Raw genomic sequence first — 17,963 nt, forward strand, 5'->3', positions numbered from 1 at the left:
TCTCACATAGTTTTATATTACTACACGCATATACCACACTTTTTTTTCAGTTGAATTATTTGGATTTTTTGTACTGTGTTTAACAGGGCAGATATTTCATTGGATCTACCTTTAAGTTTTATAAACATTACATATGACATATTGCTGTGTATCCATCTTAGTATATAAAAAGAAGTGCATCTTATAGATAGTGTACTTTTCACAGAAAGCATTGTGTTAAGGATACATTTTTTGAAATTAAAAAATGCATAGATGAGTATCTTATTAGAAAATATGGCAGATTAGGGAATTTGGGGATTATCAGATAAGCAACAAATGAACTAGAACATGCTGTAAAATCTCTTTCTTCCACTTTACTTCTTTTCTGTTGTTTTTTGCACTAATTCCTTTTTGATTTTCTGTTTCTCCATGACTTTGCCTTAGCATTCCCATTGCCTTTGTATTCTAAGCTGTAAAGACTGACAGAATGCACTGGCATCCCTGCTGTTGTGACTGACATAACCTTGAATCTCTGTCGACATACCTGGCAGTTTGGCAGTGTGAGGGTCACTGGTAGGATGTTTGTGTCTAAGTGAGACAACCATGTTTTAAGTTGCATGATATATGTGCTCCAATTAAGTGTACATATTGGACAGTTGTGTGTTACAGCACAAAAACTAGTACTGTATAAGCATCTGTTTCTCTTATTGTTTCCATGCCACAAAATACATTCATTTCTCCAAAGTGGATTAGCCAGTCTAGACACCCTATAAAATGTCAGTGCAAGTATGAATCTTCTGTACACTGGTCTCAGGAGATCAGAGCTTGTCTGCAATGCTGCTCTTTCACGGTCAGATCACTACAGTCACACGATTTTGTGTTTTTTTGCACTTTGCCAACAGAAAATATCAGAACACAGAATTTCTTTTTGCTTCCTAAGCAGGAAGTAACATATGACCAGAGCTCAAGAGGGAAAAAGTTAGCTGATAAATAAATACCCAAGAACTTGAGAAGAAAGTTATTTTTTTTTCTTATTACCCACTAAGCCACGATAAGTGTTATTATCATGAGATAATCATTCCTCTGGAGCAATACAAGACAGGGGACACAGCTGAGTGCTATCATGCCCATGGGATGTGATTAGCTTATGATAACAGCATCCCCTGGACTCATTGCTATTATGAAATGTCTATTCCCCCCCCATTTTCTATATATAAATAAATGATTTTTGTGGACAGATTCAATTCCCACAAACTGCAAGTTTGCATTAAAATGCTTCAGCTGTGAGACTCGCAGATATTAATCTACCCTTTTGGAATGTTGAACAGTCAATCAGAATCCTTCTTCGTCTCAAGCTGTTTTATGATATTATTACAGTGTATTTTGTGACGGAATGGCGGGTAAAGCAAGTTTCAGAAAAATAGGCTTGTTTGGGCTCAATTTAGTTGCTTGAGGGAAACTTCTACATAAAATGACTCTGTCTGCTCACTAAGGCATCCTAACTTTCTCATTATTTTTTTTCCTGCCTGACTCAATTTCTTTGCTGCATTTTAGAAGTCTGAATTTCATTCCTCTAGCTAGATTGATAAAAGCAGATTTCTCATTTCATATTTCAGAATTGACAAGGGAGAATACTGCCCTGGTAGTCAGAGTGAAGTCAGAAAATACTAGTTCAGAAGTTTGGATTTTAAAATTAACATGAAATAAGATTGATTTTGGATTTAGGAATAAATGGAAAGCTTTTGGTATAATGATAGACCGATGGGTATGCTTTATTATGAGTTCAAGTGAAGGTTGTGAAAATTACACTGTAAATTAATAAAAATTTAAAAGCCAGTGTCATTTTATGAAGCTGAAAAATTTTGGATAATAATATTGCTAGGGTGGAGCCATCTCCAGGGTGGTACTTAGGAAAAGTAGAAACGAAATCGTCATAGAATCCTAAAACACAGTTTTCTCTCTGTATTAAAAGAAGGTTTTGTTGTACAAATGCCAATAATACTAGGCTGAATTACTTGATAAAAATAGCATAACTATATAATTTTTAAAAAAAGAGAGACTGTAGCATCTTCTTTGTCCCCAAATATATGTTATTGTTTTGGGCAGGCAGTCTTGTTCTCTTTCTATATTTTCACTGCTCTGAATTGTTGAGAGCATACAAGCATTCATCATTTAATTAGATAGTATCTTTAATTAAGAAACGCAAAATTTGCCACTTATCCTCCTTCTTCCTCTCTACCCATGTTCATTTTGGGGTGTTAATGGTGCAAGAAGCTTGCCTTACAATGCCTCGGACCAGAAGAGGGAGGGAGTCACACACTAGCTTATACAGATCATCTGATGATAAATAAAGTTAATAAAGGTTGTTCTAAGAAAGCTAAAAAAAAGTACTTCTGATGAAAATGCAAATTTAGTGATCAACTCTGGAATTATAAAGTGTATATAAGTAGTATTATCATGTGATTTTAAAGTAAGTATTACTAATGTATAATGAGTTATTATATTTATATTTGTCTTTTTGTTAAAAAGAATGAAATTCTGGCATTTTTAGGTATGAACTTGAGTAGGCTATAGTATCCAATTATTCAGTCAAACACTAATCTAGGTGTTGCAATAAAAGTGTTTTGTAGATGTGATTAACATTTATAATCAGTTGACTTTATGTAAAGAAGATTATTCTTGACAATCTGAAGTGGGCCTGATCCAATCAGTTGAAAAGCTTTGGGAGTAGAATGAGGAAGAAGAAATTCTGTGTGTGAACTATAGAGTCAGCTTAGGCCCAAGAGTTTCCAGCCCACACTTTCTGACAGCCTGCCCTATGAATTTTGAATTTGCCTAATTTGTTCCACGATTGGATAGGCCAATTCCTTGCAAAAAATTCCCTATATAGAGATATACATTACTGGTTCTGTTTGTCTGCTGGAACCCTGGCTGATACACCTATAAAAATAGACCTGATGGGTCTTATCTAATCCAATTTATTCTTTCATTTTGATTGATTAGGCAGCTTAGGGAAAGAATGAATGTGATTTGAGGTTAGAAAGAAAAGGTATAAGGTTACCTCAAATCTCAGTAAAACTGGGTAAAATTCCGAATGACTATCATATAAAAATGACTTTTAAGGGAGTCTAATACCAGGATGCATTTTTGTTAGAAGAAATTAGAGGGAAAAAATCCCCTGTACATATAGAGGGAACTATTAAGACCCAAACGTTTTAAACCAAACAAGTTTTCTTTTCATACTTCATCTACATGGCACTGTGTTTCCTTTCTATGTGTCGGGTATTAAACTAGACTCTGTGGACATATCTTTTAACAGAGGATCCAAGAAAAAGCAAACATAAAACATATCATTTTTAAATGATGTGATAATCACTATAATAAATGTATTTATGAAGTTCAGTATTCTCACAAGGGGCAGATTATTTAACTTTCTCTGCATTATAAGAGACAGAATGAAATTGAAGATGTGATTGATGGCTTGGTAAAGAAGGGGAAAATTAAGCTGGGACATGAAATATAAAGAATGATCGGGGGGCTTCCCTGGTGGCGCAGTGGTTGAGAGTCCGCCTGCCGATGCAGGGGACGCGGGTTCGTGCCCCGGTCCGGGAAGATCCCACATGCCGCGGAGCGGCGGGGCCCGTGAGCCATGGCCGCTGAGCCTGCGCGTCCGGAGCCTGTGCTCCGCAACGGGAGAGGCCACAACAGTGAGAGGCCCGCGTACCACACACACAAAAAAAGAATGATCAGGGGAAGTTGAGGTATTCTTTGACAAAAAAATAATAATAATAATTACAATGTTTAAATGAATGAACAGTATAGCATGTTGCAGAGATTATAAGTGGCATTGTTGCAACATGGTAGCAAAGAAATCTTGTAGCTAGAGTTGGATCATAAAAAGCCTGATTTGATGGGCTGCAGTTTGTGTTTTTACTTTGTACTTAATAAGGAGCCGCAAAAGTTTGGAGCTGGGAATCAGCTAAGAGTTTTAAACATATCCCTGAAGCAACAGGTTGTCCTGGAAGGAGCTAAAACAGAAGATTGGGGAAATAATCTGGGTACCATTGTGAAATCCAGGGGAAAAATCATGAGGGGCTGCAGTAGCAATAGAAATGGAAAGGAGAGAAAGCAGTCTAGTTATATGTAGGTTGTAGGATGAGCCAGGCTTCCTGACAGATTGGATTTAGAAGATAAAGAGAAAACAATAGTTTCCTAAGTTTCTGGATCAAGTGGTTGGGTATATCATGTAGTTATTAACCAGTATAAGGACCTTAAAAGAAGGAACAGGTTTTAAGGAGAAACTCGTGAAAATAACAACAGCAACAAAAAGCTGTATTAAATGTAAGAATATGTCAGGCACAGCCTTCTAGATGCTTTACATGAACTTTCACATTTAATACTTCCAAGTAATCTATGGGAGAAGAAAAATTGTTTCTTCTACTTTACAGATGTGGAAACTGAGATTTCAAGAGATACTTTGTAGAGTATCTTTTACATATATATTATATATAGAGTGTCATACTTTATAGAGTTCAAACAGCTGGTAAGCAGGGAGTTGGGATGGTAAATTTGAGGTGACTGAGTTGTACATACGAGTTTAGAAGAAAAGTTCTCCAGTGGGGACATAATTATAGCCTCTTGCCATTGAAGCTATTCTAGTTAAGAATTAAGAATTTGAATTATTGCCGTGACAAAGTCACTTTTAATTTGCGAATACTTTTAAAAGTTGAAAATGTGAAATCCAGAAATCATTTATCTAGGTCTTTGATGAAAGCCCCAAAACACAATGTTGTTATTATTTAAGGAAAACATTAAATCTGAAGTTTACATAATGCTATATATGAATCATTTCCAGAGCTATTTGGGTTCTGAGCACCCAGTGTCATGGTGGGGTGGAGGGAGGGTTCTCTCTACACTACCAAGCGATGCTCAGGACACCAACTGGATATCCTACTATTCAATTCAGTTTTGACACCAGAGATGGCATCAAATTCCACAGGTAAAGGGCTCAGTCCCACAAGACCACTTTCCACTTCAGAGGCCAATTGCAATCCCCCATTGTTATCTGTGCTTCTGACCAAGTAAAAATCAGAGGTTCCAGGGACACTTTCCTTGGGTTCAATTAATTTGCTAGAGTGGCTCACAGAGCTCAGAAAACCCACTTAATCACTAGATTACTGGTTTGTTATAAAAGGATATAACTCAGGAACAGCCAGATGGAAGAGAGGCTTAGGGCAATGCATGTGGGAAGGGCTGCAAAGCTTGTATGCCCTCACCAGTCTCTCCGATTTCCCAGCACCTCCACGTGTTCATCAACAGAAAAGCTCTCCAAACCCCATTTTTAGGGGGAGTTTTATGGAGGCTTAATTACATAAGCACGATAGATTAAATCATTGGCCACTGGCGATTGAACTCAATCTCTAACCCCTGTTCCCTCCCCAGAGTTCAGGAGGTGGGACTGAAAGCCTCAATCTTCTAATCACATGCTTGGCTCCACTGGCAACCAACCCCCATACTTAGGTAGGGTCCAAAGGTCACCTCGTTGACATAAAAAAAGACACGTTTATTGCTTTCATTGCCCAGGAAATTCCAAGGGTTTTAGGAGCTCTGCACCAGAAATGGGGAAAAGACTAAATATACATCTATTATAAATCACAATATTGTAAGAGTTTTGACCCAGTGGTATTTTGTAGCATCAGGTGGAGTGTTACAGAGGATGTTAAAACAATTTAGCTTTATTTTTCAATGACACAATTGATAAATTGGTGGATGTACTCAAGGATAACTTTGATTATTCAATTTTCTTTTCCACTTTTCATTTTTCTCTTCCAAATGTTGAGGAGGAAAAATTTTCCTCTACCCTTCTAGGTTCTTCTGGTTGGTCTAAGAATTAAATTGGCTTGAGACAGATGAACAGGAGGAAATCAAACAAAAGTTTAATAACCTATAAATACAAACATAAATATAAATGTAAATGGGAGACACTCAGGAAAGTTGATTAACTTGCCAAAATGGCTGAAGCCCTCACCTTTAATGTCATCTTTAAGCTAAAGACAAAAGAAGGTGCTTGGGGCAGTGGTTTGGGACTTCAGGAGTGAGGAAGACTTTCACATGGGGATGGAAAAGCAATGTTCAATAAATAAATGTTTGCTGGGCCAGGCAGAGACAATGGGAAACCGATTAGCAGACTTCGCTAGGTTCAGCCCTATCTACACACCTTGTTCATACTGTAGTTATCTGTGGTGCTAGCTCCCTTCCTGGAACAAATTCTCTATCTACATTGTTTTAGGCAGATAGCAGGAAGGTCAAAGTTTCTTCCTGAATCTTTTGGTCCTTGATTGTTTTCAAATTGCTCCACATACCAAAGAGCTATTTTGAGGTGGCAAATTTTGTCCCCTTATTTTGTTGTACAAAATAATTTTTGTGCTCTGTGATTGAAAATATCTGAGTCCACATCAAAATAGTGAGATTGAAAGTGCTAGTTAAAATAGTTGGGCAATAAAAAAGTTGTTAAGTACCATCTCCTTACCCTATAAAATAGGAATTGGTTTTTTTTTTTTAAAAAAAGAAAAACTTGGATTTGGAGAGCTTTTAAGAGTGTGTGAAGGTTTGTGAAAGTAGAGAAATATACGGAAGGCTAGGTTGAATGTAAAAGTATTTGATTCTATGTGTAACTAGGCAGTGAGACTGTAACTAGGGACTCTCAGCTCCTCAGCATTATTCTAACTCTATTTCTTAGTTATGATATGGCTGTGATGTTGTGCTTTCTATGCCTGACTTCTACCCTAGTTCACCATTAAGTTAGCTTAGCTTGCTGCAGATGGAGAAAGCTGTTGATGCATTTCAAGACTGACGATTAGTTTTTCTATAGGCTTCACCCTTGATCCTTATTCTCCAAGAATAGCTAACCAGAGATTTATGGCTCATATAATGTTCCAACCACAAGCTAATGGCTACATGGAGCCACATTATGGTGACAGTCATCTCTGAAAATAGAAGATTACCCCCTCCTCAGCATGTAGCCTGTTCCTCTTTTCCCTATAAAATCTCTGAGCAAAACCTGGGGAGTTGAGAGTTGGTTCTTTGGGACATGAGTCCACCTTCTCCCCAGGATTGCCGGCTTCCTCAATGATGCTATCTTTCCTTTTACCCAACACCTGTCTCTCAGTATTGGCTTCTTGAGCGACAGGCAGCTGAACCTGAGTTCAGTAACATATAGATCAGGTACCAAGAGCATCCTATAATCATAATTCCAAGATAAAGTCTAGAAATCATGTGGTCCAACTCTCTGACTTGAAGAATATTAAATATTAACAATTCAATAGTTAATGGGCACAGAGTCTGTTTTTAAAAATCTGTAAGGGAAATTATTGAAAATTCTACCATGTTGTTTTTGTATGCGCTTTATCCACAAGTTTTTACAGTTTACCTAAAATGTTCTGATGTTGTGTATGTCAAGGGTGGGGAAAAATGTGAACATGCACACATCAATATTTATGTCTACCCAGACTAAGATGTGGTGATCAGAGCATCCCTCTACTCAAGAGTGCAATTGTAGGTTTAGTCTTTGAAGGTCAATAATTTGTAAACAAAGCTGGTAAATAGACAACATTCATTCAAAATGCAGCTGCAGAGCAGACATAGCTGAGAACTAGAAAAGGTAACACTTCATCAGCCAACGTCTTCTATATGTAGTTAAATTTTCTATGTTGTTGAATGTAGTCCTTCCTCTTATGGAGCTACTAGTGGCAGATAGAACTAGGCAGAGTAAATGTTGCATCTAACAGTCTATAAACACTGACTCACAATAAAAAGAGCAAGTACTTACTTTCATAATTCAACATAAATACGTTTCTGCTCTTCCATCCCTACTGTCCTCTATAGTAGAGAGTTGAGTTTCAAAGGAAAATGACCCTGGAAAATCTAAGTAAATTCTGAATTAGACATTTCATTTTTTATGTGTAGATATAGCTGGTATCTTGAGAATAGGTTAATCCTGAAAAACAATAGGATGGATATACTTAGAATGCATCAGTGTGCTAAAAACAAATTTATCATACCCTCCTTTTACTTTTGGTATTATTTTCTCCTCATTTCAAAGACTCTGTCTCCACAAATTTTCATAGAACACCATCTCTATATTACAAAACATCCATATTAGTAAGATTGAGAAATAATGCACTTTGCTGCCTAGTCTTGCCACTTTTGGAGATTCAAAATGCATATTAGCACATTAATATGCTAAGACACTCAACAATAAGAAAATAGGATAACTTTGTTTAATTTAGGGTTTTCTAAACTCATTGGACTACAGAATGATACACCCATTTCCTTCTCTTTCCAACACTATCATCATCATCACAATTAATTATCAGTAAAATGATATCTCCAAGAATCTGTTTGGAAAATCTAGCATTAGCCTAGACTGTTGTGGGAGAAGAGCAGGGGTCAGCACACTTTTTCTGTAAAGGACCAAATAGTAAATATTTTTGGATTTGTAGCCCACAAATGGTCTGTGTTGCATATTCTTTATTTCTTTTATAATTCTTTGAACATGTAAAAAACAGTTTTTTTAGCTTGAGGGTCATAAGGAAAACAGGACATAGGTTGAATTTGGCCTGTTAGCCATAGTTTATTGAGTTTTGAATTAGAGGATACAATTTAAGGAAAAAAAGATAACTAAGAAGAGAAAAGTAGATTAATAAAGAATCAAAGCACACGTGAGTGGGTGTGGAATTTTGGCCAAATGGTCATAAATATTGACATGTGAAACAATAGGCATAAGCAACAAGTGTTTTTATTCTATAATTATGTAATTAGGGACGAGGTTTAGATATACACTGAACTAAAAATTCTGAAAAGATACGTTGGTTAGAAATATCTGAATATCAAACATCAACTTTTAGGAAGAGTTTATTAGGGTGTCCTACCGTCCTTAGATTTTGTAGTATTTCCTTAACCTCTTTGAGTGAAGAAAAGGCTATTCACAAGTTCTTCCCACTATTAAGGTTCATCTACAAGAAACATATGAGTTAGTGTACAATTTGGTATAAACTCCTTAGAGCAAATTTGGAACAAGGAAAAATTTTCTCTTTAAGTCGAAGTTAAAAATTCCCAGTTGTTAGTCGAACATCACCTAGGAAAACAAATATTTTAACTATGTTTAAAGGGAAAATTGGCTCTGAGGAAAGAAATATGTAGTAAAGGATGCTCATTTTCATGTGTGAGGAGGGGAAAATTTTCCTCTCCACTCCTCTTGAGTACTTGTTCCTGGACTAATAATAAAATTGACACAAGAAAGATTAGCAAGAGCAAAACAAAAAACAATTTTAAAAAATTTATTTACTTATTTATTTATTTATTTTTGGCTGTGCTGGGTCTTCGTTGCTGCCCACAGGCTTTCTCTAGTTGCAGCGAGCGGGGGCTACTCTTCGTTGCGGTGTGCGGGCTTCTTATTGCAGTGGCTTCTCCTGTTGCGGAGCACGGGCTCTAGGTGCGCGGGCTTCAGTAGTTGTGGCACGCGGGCTCAGTAGTCGTGGCTCATGGGCTCTAGAGCGCAAGCTCAGTAGTTGGGGTGCATGGGCTTAGTTGCTCCACAGCATGTGGGATCTTCCTGGACCAGGGCTCGAGCCCGTGTCCCTTGTATTGGCAGGCAGATTCTTAACCACTGTGCCATCAGGGAAGTCCCAAAAAACAAATTTAATTCATGCGTGGAGAAGTCTCATAGTCATGGAACCTAAGAAGTGACCAAAGCAGGAAGTTTTTCTACTGTGTAGACAAGAAACAACAAATTTGTGAGGAATTGACAGAACAAAGAAACCTAGGTTTTGTATGCCTAGTTAGTGAAGAATCTAAATGGAGTTTGGGCTTGAGGTAGTCAGTTAAAGGAGTAACAAGTTTTGTTTCTACTGGCTTCTCATCCCCAAATTTTCTGTCTCTGGTAATAAGGGTGCCCTGCTACCTCCAGAAGCAAGGAGGGCAACGTTCACATGGGAGACTTATTTCCTACTTTCAGGGAGACAGAGCGAAGCATCAAAGTGTCTCCCTTGCATCGGGATTTTCTTAAGTAACTTTAATTCAAAACAATCAGGGTTCAATTGAGGTGTATTTTGGGGTGGCCCAACCCAGACACATGCATTCACTAGTTCAGAAAGCAAGTAATTATATCTACTATATTTAAGATCTCTTGCACATTTTTACAATAATAAAGTTTGGAGAAAAATGTAAACTTTCAATTATTGAGAATCTTTTGCCTTAAAATAAAGGTGTAAATTAATTTTTTTTACATGAAATATATTCACAATAGAAGGTAAGTGAGAAAAGAAAATTACAAAACAGAGCATATACCCCGTGTTCGTAAATATATATGTTTATACATAGTGTATGTATGCATATATATATTTATGTATCTATATGTTGAAATATTCCTGTGTAAACGACATAAAATATGTGGAAGGAAATGCAAAGTGGTTAACTTTAGCTGGTGGTATCTTTGTTGTTTGTAAATTTTTTTATTATTTACATATTTTATACGATATATGTATTTATTTCTTTAACAAGAGCAATACCTGTTAGTGTTATTAGATTGTCTGCTTGTTGTTAGGCTCTGTTTCCTGTCCTTAAAGAGATTACTTTCATTGCATTGCTTGCACCTAGAGAGTCCCCAAATAGACTGGATATAAAGTGGAAATTGCAGTCCATTATTTGGGAAATGCATTGCAAAATATTCAGGTGAAAATGAAGCATCTCTGGCAACACTGAACAGTGAGCTGCTCTTTCTTCAGATGATGGTGTGGTCCTGTGCGTTTCATATGTGTTGAGATCATGAAGTCTGCAGACTGAGGTGTTTCACGTGCCCTCATTTTATGACTACAGTAACTCACACCTCCCTGGGCTTGGCCAGATGGGGATGCCTCTATTAATTTAACCAAATCTCTCTATTACATTAACTTTTCCTCTTTTTGTGGCTCCACCAGATAGCTTCATTGAGCTGCCCATGATGCTGCCTCGATCCTCACCCTCCAGCACACTGAGAGATGTCAGCCAGTTAGGCGTGGATAAGCCTGTGGAAGATGCTCTATCATTCCTTCTGATGTGCTTACTTTAGGACTGGCACTGCCTGGCCTGCATCTCATCTGCCATCTGACTGCCTCATTGCCTTCAGCTTCTCCATCCCAGGTACAGTTCACTTCCTTATGAAGGTGTGTCAAGATCACTGTTGAACAAAAACCAGTTTTGTTTTGTTTTTAAACACAGTTTATTTTTCTTCTAAGGGTTTACAACCCAGCAATCCAGTAGAGCAAAATGTGGCCCTCTGTGGGTAGCCCAGGTCTTTGTGCCTGAAGGACTCCCCCATTGTACACCTGTGTTGACAGATTGGTGCCCTAGAACAATATCACTTAGTCACATACTAACCAGCAGGGGGAAAGTCTGTGCCTTTTATTAAAGCCTACCTACTGGCTTAGTGTTTGGAATTCAGTTCTACCTATAAATCAACATCAGAGCATACAACCCAGCATGTTAAAAAGCTTTGTTTAAACATCAAAGGAAGAACACAGACAAGCACTATGATAGAAATATAACTAATCACTTGCAAATACATCTTGCCTGTCAGTAGGAGCTTAACCTTTCTGTTTAATGTGACTGGGAGAAAGTGCACTTATTTCCATCCTATCTGTTTTCTTTAAAGAGATATAGAATTTTGCTATGAAAAAGAGGTAATATTTTTTCTTAATGTAGCATATAGTGTAAGCATTTCAGAAGTGTTTAGTTCAAGGAAGCCACAAGAAATTGAATTCTGTGGAAATCTAAAAGCTGTTTATCATATAATGAAGGATGGATTAGCCCATGAATCTAAACTTACTAGAAAAAAAACAACTTGTGATCAAGCAGCACTAGGAAAAAAAGTGAAACATAATGAAAGCAAGATTTATTTTAAAAATGGGGAGGAACAGATCTTTATTTGTTTGTTGACTGGCAATGAATGCAATTTGATGCTTTGTGGTACATTGATTGGGATCAATTTAACTTCATCCTCTGCTCCTGGTTTTATGTGTTCATGAGGGGCCTAGGAAGGATTTATTTGAGGTACTCAGAAAATCCTAGAATCTATAAACCATTCCTTTAATTTTAATGCTACAGATTATGGATGAGAGTTTGGTCACCTGCATGGATCAGTAGGATTAGAGACATCAAAGCAAGTAAAAATAAGAAAGACGAGCAAAGAAACAACAAACAAAAAGAACTCCATCATTGAAACCAATGGTAGTGTCAAGGGGATTGGAAGTTTCAGCCAGCAATATAGAATTCCAAAAAGGAAGAGCTTTGCTACAGCTCTGCCAGGGTTTCTAAATCTGGGATAAACCATAGAGGTATGACGCCTCAAAGTCAGCATCTCTGAAAAGGGCATCTTCTGTTACTTCTGACTTGCTATATCTGTACAGTATTGGTAATCTTGATTTGTAAATGCGTTTGTGTAATAAAACGCTTTTTAGGTAGGTTGTAGCAGTGAGAGCTTCATAGACTTTATTGTCATTTTTATTTGTGAGGTTCTTATAGGTATGTATATACTTGTGGCTCTGTTCCTGTATATGAGAGACTGTCTATTCTAGTGATGTTAGGACTGGTGTTAATCTCAGAGGAACGTGAAGGGAGGAGAAATGTTGCGTTTGACAAGCTAAGCAAGAATTTTGGACACGCTGGTAAACATTGTGAAATCCTGGGCAATATTAATACTCTAAACTTTAGAGCTGTTGCGAGAATTAAATGGACTCTCCTATAGAAGATGCCAAATGCATTTTTAACAGCCCTGTAGGTCCTGACCATTATTAGTAGTACTAGCATTATTATCATTATCCAAAAACAACATGGGGGTAATGCTTTTATGCTATACACCTGGATGATTTTGTAAAAATACCAGATAGTAACTAAGTCTCAGTAAGTCGAAAGTTAAAGAACAGGACTATTTTCTTTTTTTCTGGTATTGAAAGGCAGAGGTTTTAGAAGAGTTGTTGCTGATCAGACATGTTTGTTCTTTCACCTGTGCCTGGGGTCTGGACCCACCTCTCTACTCTCCTCTGCTTTCAAACATTCTGACTATGGTAAATAGAGCATGGTCTCTCCTCACTCCCTCCCTCCCTCCACCCCCTTGTTATACCTTAGAAAATGTACTCTGTACAGAGACTTGGCCACCATATGTGGATGTATTCACATATATCAAGGTTAATAGCTACTTCCCACTGGCAAATGTTAATCCGTATTGTCAGTGAGTCTTCATGAGAATAAATGTAACTGTTGTGCCCATTTAAATAAAACATTTCCAACAGCATCACAGAATTATCGCACTATTAAAATGCTAATACACTGTGTTTTGAGAGAGACTGTAAGATCCTTGAGGGCAAGAATTTGTTCTGTCCTTAGGTTATGTACTGCAAAGAGGAGAGTGGAACACTGAATGATTTTGTTCTTAACAGCAAGTTAATTCTTTTTGTCCCAAGAAAAATTTAAGAGTTTAAATAACTTCCTGAGGCATCCTTCTCAGAAGGAGAAAATGGATTGGCAATTTTCAGAAATCAGGTCTGCGGGACCTTAAGACCGTTACCTTAAGAGTCCTGTGACATTCAGTTTAGAGTTTCTCAAGAAAACAGAAAATGGCCAACACTCAGAGAATTCTTTGTTGTACATGTGCTCTGGAGAGGAGGGGAGATAAGGCCCTTGCTAAGTACTCTGGTCCAGAGCAAACTTTCCTCTAGCTTCTGATTTCCAGAGAGCTTCCCTTCTCCTTCCGTATTGCCTTCCTTTAGGTAACGATCCACGGCTTCAGTATCAGACTTGTACCATGCTTAGCTGTAGCACAGATAGAGTAAAGACACTACTCTGGATCTCACAAACTGGTCAGAAGAATAACAGTAGAGTGTTTGAAATGGGGAGTGGTGGGTATAATCAAATCTGTGTTGACAGCAGCTATTCTACTCAAGTACTAAGTATTGGTGTCTTGCAAATAAGAGCCAAAGTAGGGTGGGAGTTTGGAGGTTAGGAAAAATGTTCGAGAAGAATGGGTGAGCATTATGAATGTCCTAAAAAGCAATAAATAAGGGTTCCCTTATCTCTACTCAACTTATAACAAGATGAGAGAAAGAAGATTCACTCTGACTCTAAGAAGAAACCAAAACCAATTTCATAATATTTATTATAGAAAAGTTAAATATTCATACAAACTTCGTTAATATTTTTTAACATCTTTATTGGAGTATAATTGCTTTACATGGTGTGTTAGTTTCTGCTGTATAACAAAGTGAATCAGCTATATGTATACATATATCCTCATATCCCCTCCCTCTTGTGTCTCCCTCCCACTCTCCCTATCCCACCCCTCTAGGTGGTCAAAGAGCACCAAGCTGATCTCTCTGTGCTATGCGGCTGCTTCCCCCCAGCTATCTGTTTTACATTTGGTGGTGTATAAATGTCCATGCCACTCTCTCACTTCATCCCAGCTTACCATTCCCCCTCCCCGTATCCTCAAGTCCATTCTCTACGTCTGCGACTTTATTCCTGTCCTGCCCCTAGGTTCTTCAGAACCATTTTTTTTTCAGATTCCATTTATATGTGTTAGCATACGGTATTTGGTTTTTTTTCTGACTTACTTCACTCTGAATGACAGTCTCTAGGTCCATCCACCTCACTACAAAAAACTCAGTTTCGTTCCTTTTTATGGCTGAGTAATATTCCATTGTATACATGTGCCCCATCTTCTTTATCCATTCATCTGTCGATGGACACTTAGGTTGCTTCCATGTCCTGGAATAGAGCTGCAATGAACATATTGGTACATGACTCTTTGAATTATGGTTTTCTCAGGGTATATGCCCAGTAGTGGGATTGCTGGGTCGTATGGTAGTTCTATTTGTAGTTTTTTAAGGAACCTCCATACTGTTCTCCATAGTGGCTGTATCAATTTACATTCCCACCAGCAGTGCAAGAGGGTTCCCTTTTCTCCACACCCCCTCCAGCATTTACTGTTTGTAGATTTTTTGATGATGGCCATTCTGACTGGTGTGAGATGATATCTCATTGTAGTTTTGATTTGCATTTCTCTAATGATTAGTGATGTTGAGCATCCTTTCATGTGTTTGTTTGCAATGTGTATATCTTCTTTGGAGAAAAGTCTATTTAGGTCTTCTGCCCATTTTTGGATTGGGTTGTCTGTTTTTTTGATATTGAGCTCCATGAGTTGCTTGTATGTTTTGCAGATTAATCCTTTGTCAGTTGCTTCATTTACAAATATTTTCTCCCATTCTGAGGGTTGTCTTTTTGTCTTGTTTATGGTTTCCTTTGCTGTGCAAAAGCTTTTAAATTTCATTAGGTCCCATTTGTTTATTTTTGTTTTTATTTCCATTTCTCCAGGAGGTGGGTCAAAAAGTATCTTGCTGTGATTTATGTCATAGGGTGTTCTGCCTATGTTTTCTTCTAAGAGTTTGATGGTGTCTGGACTTACATTTAGGTCTTTAATCCATTTTGAATTTATTTTTGTGTATGGTGTTAGGGAGTGTTCTAATTTCATTCTTTTACATGTAGCTGTCCAGTTTTCCCAGCACCACTTATTGAAGAGGCTGCCTTTTCTCCACTGTATATTCTTTCCTCCTTTATCAAAGATAAGTTGACCATATGTGCATGGATTTTTCTCTGGGCTTTCTATCCTGTTCCATTGATCAATATTTCTGTTTCTGTGCCAGTACCATACTGTCTTGATTACTGTAGCCTTGTAGTATAGTCTGAAGTCAGGGAGCCTGATTCCTCCAGCTCCGTTTTTCATTCTCAAGATTGCTTTGGCTATTCGAGGTCTTTTGAGTTTCCATACAAATCGTGAAATTTTTTGTTCTAGTTCTGTGAAAAAAGCCAGTGGTAGTTTGATAGGGATTGCATTGAATCTGTAGATTGCTTTGGGTAGTAGAGTCATTTTCAGAATGTTATTCTTCCAATCCAAGAACATGGTATATCTCTCCATCTATTTGTATCATCTTTAATTTCTTTCATCAGTGTCTTATAGTTTTCTGCATACAGGTCTTTTGTCTCCTTAGGTAGGTTTATTCCTAGATATTTTATTCTTTTTGTTGCAGTGGTAAATGGGAGTGTTTTCTAGATTTCACTTTCAGATTTTTCATCATTAGTGTCTAGGAATGCAAGAGATTTCTGTGCATTAATTTTGTATCCTGCTACTTTACCAAATTCATTGATTAGCTCTAGTAGTTTTCTGGTAGAATCTTTAGGATTCTCTATGTATAGTATCATGTCATCTGCAAACAGTGACAGCTTTACTTCTTCTTTTCCGATTTGGATTCCTTTTATTTCTTTTTCTTCTCTGATTGCTGTGGCTAAAACTTCCAAAACTATGTTGAATAATATTGGTGAGAGTGGGCAACCTTGTCTTGTTCCTGATCTTAGTGGAAATGCTTTCAGTTTTTCACCATTGAGGATGATGTTGGCTGTGGGTTTGTCCTATATGGCCTTTATTATGTTGAGGAAAGTTCCATCTATGCCTACTTTCTGCAGGGTTTTTGTCATAAATGCATGTTGAATTTTGTCGAAAGCTTTCTCTGCATCTATTGAGATGATCATATGGTTTTTCTCCTTCAATTTGTTAATACAGTGTATCACATTGATTGACTTGCGTATATTGAAGAATCCTTGCATTCCTGGGATAAACCCCACTTGATCATGGTGTATGATCCTTTTAATGTGCCATTGGATTCTGTTTGCTAGTATTTTGTTGAGGATTTTTACATCTATGTTCATCAGTGATATTGGCCTGTAGTTTTCTTTCTTTGTGACATCCTTGTCTGGTTTTGGTATCAGGGTGATGGTGGCCTCGTAGAATGAGTTTGAGAGTGTTCCCCCCTCTGCTATATTTTGGAAGAGTTTGAGAAGGATAGGTATTAGCTCTTCTCTAAATGTTTGTTAGAATTCGTTTATGAAACCATCTGGTCCTGGGCTGTTGTTTTTCAGAAGATTTTTAATCACAGTTTCGATTTTAGTGCTTGTGATTGGTTTGTTTATATTTTCTATTTCTTCCTGGTTCAGTATCAGAAGGTTGGGTTTTTCCAAGAATTTGTCCATTTCTTCCAGGTTGTCTATTTTATTGGCATATGGTTGCTCGTAGTAATCTCTCATGATCCTTTGTATTTCTTCATTGTCAGTTGTTACTTGTCCTTCTTCATTTCTAATTCTGTTGATTTGAGTCTTCTCCCTTTTTCTGTTGATCAGTCTGCCTAATGGTTTATCAGTTTTGTTTATCTTCTCAAAGAATCAGCTTTTAGTTTTGTTGATCTTTCCTATTGTTTCCTTCATTTCTTTTTCATTTATTTCTGATCTGACATTTATGATTTCTTTCTTTTGCTAACTTTGGGTTTTTTTGTTCTTCTTTCTCTAATTGCTTTAGGTGTAAGGTTAGATTGTTTATTTGAGATGTTTCTTGTTTCTTGAGGTAGAATTGTGTTGCTATAAACGTCCCTCTTAGAACTGCTTTTGCTGCATCCCATAGGTTTTGGGTCATTGTGTTTTCCTTGTCATTTGTTTCTAGATATTTTTTGCTTTCCTCTTTGATTTCTTCAGTGATCTTTTGGTTATTTAGTAGTGTATTGTTTAGCCTCCATGTGTTTGTATTTTTTACAGATTTTTTCCTGTAATTGATATCCAGTCTCATAGCGTTGTGGTCAGAAAAGTTACTTGGTATGATTTCAATTTTCTTAAATTTACCAAGGCTTGATTTGTGACCCATGATATGTTCTATCCTGGAGAATGCTCCATGAGCACCTGAGAAGAAACTGTATTCTGTTGTTTTTGGATGGAATGTCCCATAACTATCAATTAAGTCCATCTTGTTTAATGTGTATTTTAAAGCTTGTGTTTTGTTATTTATTTTCATTTTGGATGATCTTTCCATTGGTGAAAGTGGAGTGTTAACGTCCCCTACTATGATTGTGTTACTG

General features: G+C 37.2%; 1 protein-coding gene across 1 annotated transcript in view; it reads left to right on the forward strand.

The window, feature by feature from the left end:
- Positions 1-14,138, forward strand: part of LOC307192303 (uncharacterized protein) — a 238,615-nt gene extending 224,477 nt beyond the window's left edge. The window contains exons 3-4 of the transcript XR_013830029.1: positions 10,956-11,157; positions 12,121-14,138. The gene's annotated coding sequence lies outside the window, so the exon portion shown is untranslated. The remainder of the gene's footprint in view (positions 1-10,955; positions 11,158-12,120) is intronic.
- Positions 14,139-17,963: the final 3,825 nt, after the last annotated feature.

The sequence above is a fragment of the Stenella coeruleoalba genome, assembly GCF_951394435.1.
Source record: "Stenella coeruleoalba genome assembly, chromosome: 10".
NCBI lineage: Eukaryota > Metazoa > Chordata > Mammalia > Artiodactyla > Delphinidae > Stenella > Stenella coeruleoalba.